We start from the raw sequence: 13,608 nt of genomic DNA on the forward strand, positions 1-13,608 counted from the left end.
AATCCATGGTGACAAAGGGGAGTTAGGGCCTAGCTGCAGAGCGCGCGTGGAGTGATTTTGGAAATGTGCCTACAAATTTGTGTCAATATTTTTGTATTTTTGCTTTTTGGTTTTTTGGGGGTCTTCTACTTGTTTTCGCCTGGGTTGACGGGTCTGGGGGCATTGCTGGGAAGGTCTAATACCGGATAAAAGTGTTTTGGATTAAATACATGGTGAAACAGTTTTTCACTTTTTAGCGTTTTTGCTCACTTTCGTGTTTTCGGGGGCCTGTTTGGGGGGGTCCTGGTGTTTGGGGGTGGGTTTTGGGGTCTTGGAGCAACGCTGGGTATGGATACTTTTGATTGCAATTGTTTTGAAGCAAATCCATGGTGGCAAAGGGGAGTTAGGGCCTAGCTACAGAGCGCGCGTGGAGTGATTTTGGAAATTTGCCTACAAATTTCTAAGTCCCCATTTTTGTATTTTTGCTTTTTGGCTGTTTGGGGGTCTTCTACTTGTTTTCGCCTGGGTTCTCGGGTCTGGGGGCATTGCTGGGAAGGTCTAATACCGGATAAAAGTGGTTTGGAGAAAATTGGAGGTGAAAAAAGTTTTGCGTTTTTGCTCACTTGCTTGTCTTTGGGGTGCTGTTTGGGGGGGTTCCTGGTGTTTGGGGGTGAGTTTTGGGGTCTGGGAGCACTGCTGGCACAGTCTAATGTTGATTGCATTTGTTTTTCAGGAAATCCATGGTGGAAAAGTGGAGTTATGACCTAGCTGCACAGCGCGTTTGTACAAAATTGAAAGAAGGCGGAAAATATTTTAAGTATGAAATTTTCCTTTTTTGCTTTTTGCCTGTTTGGGGGTTTTCTGCTTTTTGCGGGTGGGTTGGCGGGTCTTGGGGCATTGCTGGGAAGGTCTAATACCGGATAAAAGTGGTTTGGAGAAAATCCATGCTCAAAAGCGTTTTGGCACTTTTTTAACTTAGGGTTAGCAGCAGTATTGCATGTGTTTGGAGGTGTTCTAGATTTTTGCAACTGGTTTCTGGGGCCTTAGAGCACTCGTGGGAATGTGTAATTTTGGTTGCAAGTTGTTTGAAGAAAATCTAGGGTGGGAAAGGGTGGATTTGGCCTAGTTAAAGAAAGCGTTTGCCACTATTCTTAACTTAGGGCTCGTTAGGGTTAGCAGTAGTAAGTAAGTAAGTAAGTAAAACTTTATTGTTTAGTTAATTAAAACCATAACAAACGGGCTAGTGAAAATTGTCTTTTGCAAAAAGAGAGAACAGTAAAATTCATCAGAATACAATTTTAAACACAAGATTTAAAAAGAATATAGCTTTTTATCAAGCTACATGTTAGTAAGAGAATTAATGATATAAAAAACCTTATTATTTTAAAAGTTCATATTGCTTTCAAGCGCTTTTCAAAGGCTATCAGGAACTTTATCAGCTTGCAGTTGATTATAGGGGCTGTTGGGTTCAGAGCACCAATAATAGCAGACCTGCAGGTACGTAGTCTTTTAATCCTGAAAAAGCTCTTTAAAAAGTACGTGCGCTCCTGGTTCAGAAACTTACAGTGGCATATAATATGGATTAAGTTCTCTTTTGAGGAGCCACATAACTGACAAGCGTATGAGACTGAACGTATCCAGGACGGTTCGTCTGCCAAGGTTGGCGATTTTCCGAGTCTCAGGGCCATCAGCCTTTTTTTATAAAAACCGAATATGTTGTGTCAAGATACGCAGCAGGGGCGAGTTTTTTATAACTGTTAATCACAGACCAGGAGTGGGAACGGCTTGAAAAAATTGCTTTGTCTGTAATCAGCGAGTGAAATTTGGTCGCCTTATTTAATGTCTGTTTAAAGGAAGTGAATGGCAAGTTTTTTTCCCACAGGTTGGCAGTACATGTTTGCTCCAGAGCGCCAGTCAGATATTTTTTGGCTACTGAGTTTTGTTGGCTTTCTAGTTATTGCCATAAGAATCTGTTTATAGTATTGTTTGTGGAGTTCATTTTAATTCGGTACCATACTCTGATGCATGTATAGAGTCTTCCCAGTAACTCGTTCGTTAGACCAAATTCTAGTCGCATCTGCGCTGGTGAAGATGAGCTCGGGAGTTGTAAAACCTTCTTATAGATTTTTGTAATGAGGTTATTTAACATGATTGCGTCCTTGCCCTGCATTGCAATACTAGCATACGATAAAGTAGGAAGTACTTTGGTGGCCATCACTGCCAATATGGGTTTAAATGAAGGGCCTTCCAGTTTTTTTGCCAGTGTACTTAGCGCAAATGTTAAGGCTCCAGCTCTTTGCTTCAAGTAGTTTTTTTGGGCATTTAAGGTGAGTTTGTCGTCGATATAGTATCCTAGATATTTATAATTTGATACTCGTTCCAGCTGTTTACCTTCAAGCATGATCTTAAGATGCGCCGAACGACGGTTGGTTATTAGCATTGTTTTTGTCTTAGACAGATTTAGAGCAAGATTGTTTATCGCCAGAAATTCTGTCATTACTGCTAATAGTCTAGATAGGCCCACTTTAGTTAAACTCAGAAGCACAATGTCATCAGCGTAAGCCATGTGAGTAAGTAAGAGGTTGCCAAGTTTCGGTGCATGAGCATTGCAATCGTTTAATTTACCCGAAAGATCAGAAATGAATAGGTTAAATAAATATGGTGCTAAAACGCAACCCTGTTTTAGTCCAATTGATGTATATACTTTTCTTGATAGATGTGAGCCGTCCCCTATCTTGATTTGAGTCCAGGTGTCTGAGTAGAATAAGAGTAGGCCCCTAAGTATGCTCTCCGGTATAGACCATGCTTTCAGCTTTGCCCATAGTATCTTGCGATCCACACTGTCAAATGCCGCTTGCAGATCAATGAAGCACAGGTTCAAGTCCTGTTTAACGCGCCGGCATTTCTCTGCTATCATGGTTATTGACAATATGTTCGACGTTGTTCCGATACCGGGTCTAAATCCAGTTTGGTTAATTGGAATGAGTGCTTTGTCTTCTGCCCAATTTACCAGGTCTTTTAGGAGGAGAGAAGCAAAATATTTAGCTTCTATGTCCTGGAGTGTTATTAGACGGTAATTTAGAGGGTTAGCTCTGTCTCCTCCTTTATATATAGGCGTAATAATAGAGCCTTTCCAGCTTTCGGGGATGTGATTACAGGTTCGAACATCTGCGAAAAGTTTTTCGAGAGGTGGACCCCAAAATTCTGGTGCGTGTTTGAATGCCATTTGCAGGATACCGTTCGGGCCCGGCGCTCCGTTGCTTTTACCCTTTCTAATGATGGTGATTATCTCTTCAGCCGAGTAGCAGCCGTCTGTGGTTTGAGGGTATGCAGTATTCCTTGGGACTAATGTTGTTAGGTGGCTACAGTGCTGTTCATCGTTGCTGTTTTTTTGGGGAACCTCAGGAGGGAATTGCTGCACAAGAGCCTTCTTTGGATTGTCTTTAAACTTTGCCAACAAAAAAGTTGCCCATTCATTTTCTTGGATGAACGATGTTAGTACATTTTGTAGTCTTATTAGTTGGTTTATTATTTTCCAAAATTTGCTTGAGTCCTGGAGCTTAGAGCTCGCCAACAGGTTGATCCAGAATTCATCATTCGTCTTCTTTTTATATTCCCAGATCCTTTTTTTATATAACATTCTTTGAACAAGGAAGGTATCCAAGTATCGCCGGTCATTTGATTTTAGTTGCAGGATTTTTTGACTTCTGCGTAAAACCCTTCTTAGATCTTGTAACTCCAACGGCAATTTCTTTGTTGGGTGCTTTCTATTAACCGTTATTTTGAATGGTTTCATTTTTGTCTTCAGTTTCTCTAAAAAAAGGGACCAGGCTTGTGTCTTATCCATTGTTGTCCTGCCCAATTCTTGCAGTGTGGCCTCTATTATTGAGATCCACTTCTCTTTATTGGAGCTATTCCAGTATATTCGTTTTAGGTTAGTTGTACCTGGTTGGCCCTCTAGGGAGTACGCAGGTTGCAGTGTTTCTGCAAGAAAATTAAGTTTAAGGTGTTGCATGGCGTGATCACTCATTGGTGTATATTCGATGTAGAAGGTGAGTAATAGTGGAATCAATGGTAGGCTTACAATGGTAAAGTCCAATATTGAATGATTGTAAGGACCATAGTAAGTTTTTTTCGGTGGTCTGTCTTCCTCTGTCCTGCCGTTCAGTACTCTCATACCTAGGTACTCTAGCTCCGTTACTAAGTGTATGGCTAAGATGTCCTTTCGACTCCTTGTCACTCCATGTGACTGCTCAGGGACGTTCCAGTGCGTATTCTCTGTGGTTAATATCTCGTCTTCCTCTGGTGTGTATATCAGGTTGGAGTTGAAATCTCCAGTTAATATAATGTTCCATGTTGGTTCTGTACTTCGTAGATGTAATATTTCCTTGCATAACAGAGCGTTTTTTATCTTTTTTGCTTGAAGATTAGGTTGAATTTAATAATTAATCAGAATTATCATTTTATGGTCGTGTGGGTTTTGTCCTGATAGTTTGATTAGCTGGATGCTTGGATCTGGAGATTTGAGTTGTTCTGTATTAATTTTTAGAGCGGTAGACACATAGACTGAGAGACCTCCTATAGCGCGGCCATAGGTTTTACACTTTTTCGCGGGTACAGTGTAGTGAATGAATCCGGCCAGTGCGATGTCTTCCTGCAGCCATGTCTCCTGAAGGGCAATTATGTCGGCATTGTCCCAATCGTCCAGTGCGAGACCATCCTCCAGCAATCTTTTTGCACCAGCTATATTCCATGTAATTATATGTATATTCTTATTGACTGCTTTATTTCTTTCTAGATCGTTCGGTCAATTCATCCGGTGGTTATTTAACACGCTGGGAAGCCATTTCCAGGCATCCGGTGGCGGTGGCAGGTCCCCCGCTCTCTCTGTATCGGGTACTTTGCATGTAATGGCCGCCTCACATCTGCCTTTGGCATTGTATAAAATAGAATATACAGTTTTTTTCGGGGCAAGATCCGCCAAACTCCTTGTGAGTTGCGGCCGGATGTTTTTCTTTAGAGGAAGCGGATATCTTGGGGAGATTGGCTGCGATAGTTGAATACCCCACTTTTGAAGTGCGGCCGATTTCCCAAGTATTGATTGCACTAATGCGGCAGTTTTCCAGGTTGTCATCGTTTGTTCGTTCTCAGTTTCATTAGTGCTACTTAGGAATTGAACCTGAACTAAGTCGGACGATTTGATGGCACTCAGGTCCTCAATTTCCGCCATCAATTTTAAGATATTACTCCTGTTTAGAATATCGTGTCGGCCTTCAGTCTGGTACTCCGGGGTGAAAATAATTTGGAAACTGACGTCTTCTAACTTAGAGCTATCTAACGTTGGCTTTTTTGCCGCCTCATGATTTAGTTGCGTGTTTTCGTTATTGACTACGCAGAAGCTCAATTTTGTCTGGACCAGATGGCGCCGTGTGGCTGTTGGTGGGTTTTGAGGGATTGCCCTGGAGTTTTGAGGAGTAACTTGTATTCCCCTTTGGGGAGCTGTTTTTAGATTGTTATCTTTCAAGCTCGGATTTACCGCTTCGCTCTGTGATGGCTTTTGCAATTGGCTGCTAGCGCATTCATGTGCTTCTTTGTTTTCCTTGTGATGTGCCCCCGATTGGGCATTTACGAGAGTTGATTTTGGTGATATGTTGATCGAATAACTGTGCCATTCTGCGTTTTTTGATACCCGGACTGGCACCAGGTCTTGGGATTTTAACCCGTTTAAAATGTTCTTAGACTGATCGGTAGCCTCTTGGTCGATAATATTGTTGTTATCCCTTGTTGTGGGTGTTTTGTGTTCTATCCCTTTTGCCAACAGGCTGGTCAGTTTTACAGCAGCGTTTTGTTTGGGTATTGGCAATTGGGGGCTGTTAGTCGGACTTCTTGGTAAACCTGGAGCCTTGGGGTCCTTTGTTGATGACGTATTATTAGTAGGATGCCTACTGGCTCCTGCTATTGGGTCTTGACTTGTTCCCCTTAAGCCAGGCTCCAAAGTTTTTTGTGTGTGTTGATTTGAGAATATCGGATACATACTGGGACATTGATGGGTGTCATTTTCAGTTTTTTTGTTTCTCGCTTTTCGTTCTTTTTTCTTTTGTCTTTTTGTTAGTATTTGTTTTATTGGCAACGCAGTGGTATGTTCCGTCGTTAAGTCGTCCAGAGTGTCATCGCTACTTATATTGTTCACGTTCTTAGGTGTCAGATCTTCGATCTTTTTTTCCGAGCAGAACTTGTTACTGCCTGTTTGATGTTCAACGGATATTGCGATATTCGGGCAATCTGTGGCTCTTTCACGGTTAATAGCTTGTTTGTTTAGATTAATGATCTGTTCTAGAACCGTTGGTAAGGTGCTTATTTTGTCAAGGATTGGGCCGCAGGGGCAAGATGGTGTCAGATCGGTGGTGTTAGCTTGGGCTCTTTTAATTAGGGTGTTAAGATTATCTAATTTAGTATTTATCCCAGCTATGTAGGAGGCAATTATATTCATTAAGTCAATTTGGATGTCCAGCTTGTCGGATTGCATTATGAGCGTTGCCATAGCTGTTTGTAGAGCATGCAGAAGGGGAGCTACAAGGATTGGCAAATCTTCGTCTTTGCATGATGTAATGACTGATTCATTTGTTGAAGGTTTATCTTGCCGCCTTGTGTTTTCTGCTAGGGCAGGGGCCATTAATCCGTGTGAGAGTATGTTATTACTCAAAGCTGGTAAGTGTAATACCGCGTCCTCCTTGAGCGCTACAGGCTCTACAATATGCACTACCTGATTCAACCGTTGGTCTGGGCCTGTTTCAGGCAGTTGATCACTCTCTTTAGATTTTTCGTGCAATTTGTTGGTATCAGACCATAGTTGTGGTAGCTCGTCATGGCTAGGGAGGAATGGATAAATATGATTTTGTGGTGTTGTATCCGTTATAACCGTACTTAGGCTGGGAAACTCTCTTATTTGATTGCCTTGAGGATTTTTTTGTTTACAGGTATCTAAGTCTAAGTCATCCGGGCGGGAAGAGTGTATTAATGCTGTTGTGATTAAACTTGTTTTTCTGTTAGGCGAAATTTTATTTTGAGCACCGTTTAATTGATGAACTTGAACTTTTATGGCAGGGTTGTCTTCGCTGGCTTGAGCAAGTAAATTCACGTCTGCCGTCTGATTGTTAGCTTCAAATTCCCTAGAGGGGTCCAGTGGGGATAATAATCCCTCAACATCAGCTGTCGTGGAAAACAGTGCTGAGCCCGGGTCTTTCAAGAAATGGAAACGTAAGTCCTGTAAAGAATTTTGGTTCGCTATTGATTTTTCAAAAAGCGTTGCAATTGGTGAAATTAAAGGGTTTTTTAAGGTTTTGTTAGCCTTATTTGCAGTTGTTCTTTCAAGTTTTCTCCGTTTCGCTGCACCCTTCAATGTTGTTGATTTCTCGCCAGGGGCTTTTCTAATTTTGCCGGACCTCATGTTTAGGCTGGGACAGCTACGGCTTGATACTAGCTGCTCCTCAACGCTATATCCCCTTGAGGAGCCCCTTCGCTATTAACCCTTAAACACTGTGGCTTCAAGTGTCTATTACTCAACGACTTTGCTCCCCGCTCGCCCTCCCAAGCCTGTCTGCCCCAGGAAGGACAGCTGCCATCGGGGAGGGAGAGGAGGTCGGTGTCGCGGTAACGTGGCGATTAGTGGGTCTGTGTGACTGCTCTTGTTTGTATTGTAACGTCTACTGAAGGAATGCTTTATTGGGTATACGATGGAGCTCGGATGGGGCTCAGTCCCACTAGCGTAAGCAGCTAAGTCACTTTTGGATTTATTGTTTAGTTGAATTAGTTAGAGTTAGTGTATTGTTTATTGTTCGTTGTATGTTGTATGTTGTAATGTTGACCTCTGCTGCGGGGGACAATGCAACATGCGTGGTTAGGCTTGGCTGGGCTCCACTCCTCCACTTCCTTATGACGATATTCAGTGACCAGCCGCGGCTTCTGCCACCGCGTCAGCCCTTGCTTCAGTCTATTCCCCAGTCTATTCCCTGGCCCCTCGTGCAAGTGAGTGGGGACCCCCCTGAGGGTTAGTTGATCATGGGGCGATATATGATGTCTAATGTCTGGCTGGTAGGCTGGTGTAGGTGGTGGGTACAATCCTCTTCTTATTCTCCCACCCACTCAGCTCAGCTCAGCTGCAGCAGCACTCTGCTAACCAGGACAGCCAGAACAGTGTCGCTCTGCGAGTCCCCCCCCTCCCCTGCAGCTCTCACCGTATCTTAGCAGCAACGGGGCGGGGGACTCGTGCGGGTCTCTCGGCACTGAAGTCCGCTTGCGGCTCGCGGCTCTCAGCTTGCTCTCAGCTTTGCTTGACTCGGCTGTAGCCCGGGATTTTATAGCGTGCTCCTCGCTCCTCGCTACTCGCTCTGGGGCCGTCTCGCAGGGTGCTGCCTTTGAGGCTGTTGTTTTTTTCCGCAGAGGCGGCTACGGGGTATGGCGTACACAGCTGCGGTAGCGGCCTTTCCCTTCACCCTCGATGCTGGTTCCAGTCCGCACTGACCGCCGTCCGCTAACCGCTAACCGCCGGCCGCTGACCGTACTCCCGTACTGCTGCTGACTGACTCTCTGACTCTCTGGCGCCAACGGAAACTCAGACTCCTGTGTGCACCTTCCACAGTCTTGACCCTGTGAGTGTAGCAGTGTACCAGCAGTGTACCAGTAGCGGTTTTTTTGGGTTAGCAGTATTGTATTGCATGTGTTTGGGCGGGGGTTCTAGATTTTTACGACTGGGTGGGGTCTTGGAACATTTGTTGGAATGTCTAATTTTGATTGCAAGTGGTTTGAAGAAAATCCATGGCGGGAAAGGGGGGTTTTGGGCATACTTTCTGAGTGCGTGTTGGCAATATTTGAAATTAGGCCTCTGCGAGGTAGCAGCAGTGTTCTGCACGTTTTTGGGAGGGTAATGTGGGGTGTTCTAGATTTTGGGGATTGTCATCTCTGAAAGTGACAGTATAATTTTTGCACTACACAGCGTGCCTTATATATTTTTTTCTCCGATGTGTCTTTAACACTTACTGTTGTGTTTTTCCATCATCAATTACAGGCAGGCTTTTACCCTGTGCCATCGATGTACTACTCAAGCTTAAAATTAGCGATCCGCAAATCCGCATCAGGCAGGCAGTGGACAGTTAGTGTGTCTGGTCACCAAGATTGATCGACGGAGCATCCAATGGAATGAAGGAGTACCGCGAATAAGAGGAATGGCTGGATGCATCAACTTCACAAATTCAATGGGACAACTACAAAAAACAGTAACAGTATCCAAAATTCTCCTTATCTTTTAAATTATATTCTTGTGAACTTGAACTTACTTCTACGAGTGTGACTCTGTGCGTTTGTTTGATCTCTGCTTCAAATTCATCCCTCCAGCTATTTGATACGTCTTTGCTATGTTTAACACTAATTTAATGTTCTAAGTGTTTATTCTCTGAGGGCAGAGAGGCAAGTGAAATTGCGTAATGACTGCAGCCCTGTACTGTCAACTTGTTCCTTCGTAGTTACTAGTAAGTTGCAGTAAGTAGTAGTACTACTTTTCAGTAAGCTAACCATCCGTTTAGTAAACATCTTCTGGCATGCAGTAGTGCACTTCCTTTATGTCCCTTTAAAGATTTATCAATATCTTCAAATCCAAAGATTTGTTTCTCTTCATTTGTTGTTTGACTGTCCATGCTGTGTTTTTTTCCTCTCTACCAAACTTTCCCAAAAACCCCCATTCCCATCCAATTTTCAAACCCTAACCCTCTTCCCCCGGGCTGTGTGGTATTTCATTGAGGTGTGACTGACAACAACAATAAATTCCACACACTTGCTGGGGAGGATAAGGTCAAAGCAACCAGAAGTTCATGTACGCCATCGTGGATTGATAAGAACATCCTCCTCCTACACGACGTGAACAATCTAATGTTTAATGCTTACCTTACGTTGGCACTGCTTAGGCTACAATTTAGCACACTTTTCTGTACAGTACTATCTATAGTACTGTTTCTAATGCTACACTCAGGCCACTCAATGTTTAATTTCCTCTTCTTTTCATATGGTGATACTGCAAGTGTGTACCACTACTGCTACCAGCACAACAATGATATTGCATCCGTCGAGGTTTCAAGTCAACAACCAACCTTAATCACCATTTGCAATGCATCCAGCCCTGGGGCTACCCCGATTCTCAAACACGAATCACAGGTAAGATAAGCATTTTGGAGAGGTAGAATAATGGGCTAGGACTGGGAGGAGAGCAGAGATTGCCAGTACTACTAGTAAAGTACTAGTAGGGCTACTGAATTCACTAACTCTGTTACTAGCACTTTGGTACATTTCAGGACTAGATGTTTCATTCATGCTGGTAAGTTGGAAGAAACCAAACGTCCAGTAACCACCGCCCACCCCCACACAAAATAATATGAACGTGTATACTATGTTTTGGTATGAAAAATAACTATTAAGAAATATATTGAGGTAGTCAAAAAATGAAATAAATTAACCCAACTCACCCCCCTACCTAACCCCAACCAATGTCCAAAAGTCCAATAGTCCCCTTTCCCAAACACCCAATTCCCACCCCCCAACAGTCTTTAAAAAAGGGGCAAGGGACAGTCACTTCCTCCGGTGGCGTAGTTTGGCAAGTTGTTGCTTCATGTCCCGCTGCTCTTTATGGAGGTCCCGGAGCTGGTGCTGATGTTTTTCGGCCAACCGCTCCAGGTAGTCCACTCTTTTGCGTAGTCGGTGCACACGAACGATCCAGGATCTGGGGGGACCGCTGATGTTGTTGCTGCTGTGCGGCGGCGGCGGGAGGCTGTCGGGCCATGGCTCCGTTTGGCTGGAGGCTTCTGGCTGGTGGGCCCGGGGGCAGTGGAGGAGGATGTAGATGTTGATGTCTCCTCATGCTCCCGAGCCCACAACCGCCGATACTCGGCACAAATAGCCTCTAGCTTATGGGCCCTGGCCCGGACAGCCATCTCCTTACGGGTGAGCTTTTTGGGAGTAGCATCTATGAAGAAAGAAAGAAAAATACTGTAGCCCCCAATGGGTTCCCCTGCGAATTTATGAAGTTGTTTCATCTCCAATTGGGGATGCGCTATAGGAAGGCACTGGAGGCGGCTCGGGAGCTTGGCAGATTGCCAGCGGACTGGCGACACGCTGAGATCGTAGTTTTCTGCAAACCGGGAAGGCCCCAAGACAGCCCGGACTCTTATCGGCCGATCTCTTTGCTGAACTTTGAAGCGAAAATATTGGCTAAGGCGTTGGTGAACCGTCTTCTCCCTTACATCACGGACTTGATCCATGCCGACCAGGCAGGCTTCATGCCTCACAGGGCTACAAGACACAACATACGTCGCGCTCACCTGGTGGTGGAGGCGGCACGAGCAGCGGGCATCCCCGCGGCCCTCCTGCTGGCGGACATAGACCGGGCCTTCGATTCCCTGAGTTGGTCGTACCTCCGAGCCCTCCTCCTCCGGCTCAATCTGGGCCCACGTTTCCTGTCGTACATTCATCTGCTCTATACGGACCTGACGGCGACGGTCAGAATAGCGGGAGCCACCTCTGACACATTCCTCATCGGTCGTGGCACCCGACAGGGATGCCCTCTCTCACCTTACCTGTTCGCCCTGGCTATGGAACCGCTTGCGGCCTGGGTGAGGATGGATGCCCAATTGCGTGGTGTGGAGTGGGTTGGGGGCCCATCTGACAGGATTGCGCTATATGCGGACGACGTCCTGTTCTTCCTTACAGACCTCAATAAATCGGGGCCGAGGGTCCTTGAAATAATGCGCATTTTCGGTGAGGTGTCGGGCCTCCGGCTCAATCCGCAGAAGTCGAAGCTGTGGGTCCTGGGCGACAGGGGGACTTTGGGTCCCTGGGCCTCGGCCCTTCAGGAGGCGGCGGGAGGCCTTAAATATCTTGGTGTCTTTCTAACCGATGTGCAGGGAGTGTCATGGTCCCGTAGTGTAGTGCCTGTTTGGGACAGGATCCGCTCAGACATGCAGATGTGGTCCAGGATGCCTCTAAATGTCTATGGCCGTTCGGCCATTTTTAAGATGGTGGCCCTACCCCGAATCTTGTACCAATTGCAGAACTACCCGTACCCAATTCCGCAGCAATGGTTTCGTCAGGTGAACTCGGCTCTGGGTCGGTTCCTATGGGCCGGTGGAGCGATAAGAGTGGCGCTCCGCACCTGCTTCCTGTCGACCTACTGTGGGGGACTGGCCGCATCTGATGTCCAGTCCTACTATCAGGCATCGCACCTACTTGTTCTTAACGAATGGTGGTACGGGGATCGCACTGACCCGACCTATGCCCTAGAGAGGTATATGATGGACCCACACACGCTCCATACTATCTTATACTCGGCGACTATCCGGAAGAGACTTCCGAGGGCCACGCAAGTAATCTTCAAAGTGTGGCGCGATGCGCTCCGCCGCATGGGATGGTGGAACACGCTCACGGGCGAAACCCCTCTATGGCACAATGGGAGACTGCCCAGCCTGGCTGCGCTCCGGGGCTTTGAGGGCTGGGATGCCATAGGCATCTCGGCGCTGGGCCACATCCTGAAGGGCACAGTCCTCAAATCGTTCCAGATGTTGCAAGATGAATTCGATATGCACCGGTCCCAGTTCTTCAGGTACCTACAGCTCCGCCACGCCCTGACCCCCGCACTAGCGGACTTATCGTCCTTGCCGGAGTTTAGTCCCCTGGAAGCAAAAGTCTTTATGGGGGAATTGGAATCAAAAAAAATCTCAACCATCTATCAAACGTTAGTTACGCATTGTTCCCCCTCTCTTGATAAATTGCGGGCGGTCTGGGAGGGCGATCTGGGAGACTTGGAGGAGGAGGACTGGAGAGAAGCCCTGGAGGCCCCTAGGGGAGCTGCGATAGCGGTGCGCCTGCGCTTTATTCAATTTAAATACCTGCACAGGGCATACTACACGAGGGAACGATTGTGGAAGGCGGGGCTGATAGCCTCCCCGGATTGTTTGAGGTGTGGCAGTGAGGTAGGCTCCTTCTTACATACAGTATGGGGATGTGCACGGCTGCAGAGGTTTTGGACCGGTGTATGGGAATGCTTGGAGGAAGTGTTGGCATGGGAGCTCCCTCGCACGCCGCAACTTGGCCTGCTCCACGTTATGGAAAAAGTGGGGGGTAATCTGTATAAACGACACTTGCTCCTTCTGGGTCTTACAATAGCCAAACGAGATATAGCCCAAGCCTGGAAAGCCCCCAAGGCTCCGTTGGTGGGGGTGTGGAAGCGGGGCATGGACTTTAGCATGGGTTTGGAACGCCCGATCTTTGAGGCCAGAGGCTGCCCCAAGAAACATTATAGGATTTGGAAGAAATGGGCTGATTATAGGGGCCTATTGCTGGACCCCCCAGCGCCACAAGCCTCTGATACAGATCACGTCTATACTACCCTCATGTGAACTGTCCACTTGTCGCTACCATGCTGCTTTGGCTCCTGTTTCTGGACATTATGAACACCGTGCAGGGAGGGGGGTGGGACCCGGGTGGGGATGCGGGGAGGGGGGTGTTGGATAATGTTGACTGAATTTCTTGAACGCTGTTGCTCTTCTATGCTCACTGTCTTTCTGCAATCTTGGGAGCAGTGTTTCTTTT

The sequence above is a fragment of the Lissotriton helveticus genome, chromosome 1_1, assembly GCF_964261635.1.
Source record: "Lissotriton helveticus chromosome 1_1, aLisHel1.1, whole genome shotgun sequence".
NCBI lineage: Eukaryota > Metazoa > Chordata > Amphibia > Caudata > Salamandridae > Lissotriton > Lissotriton helveticus.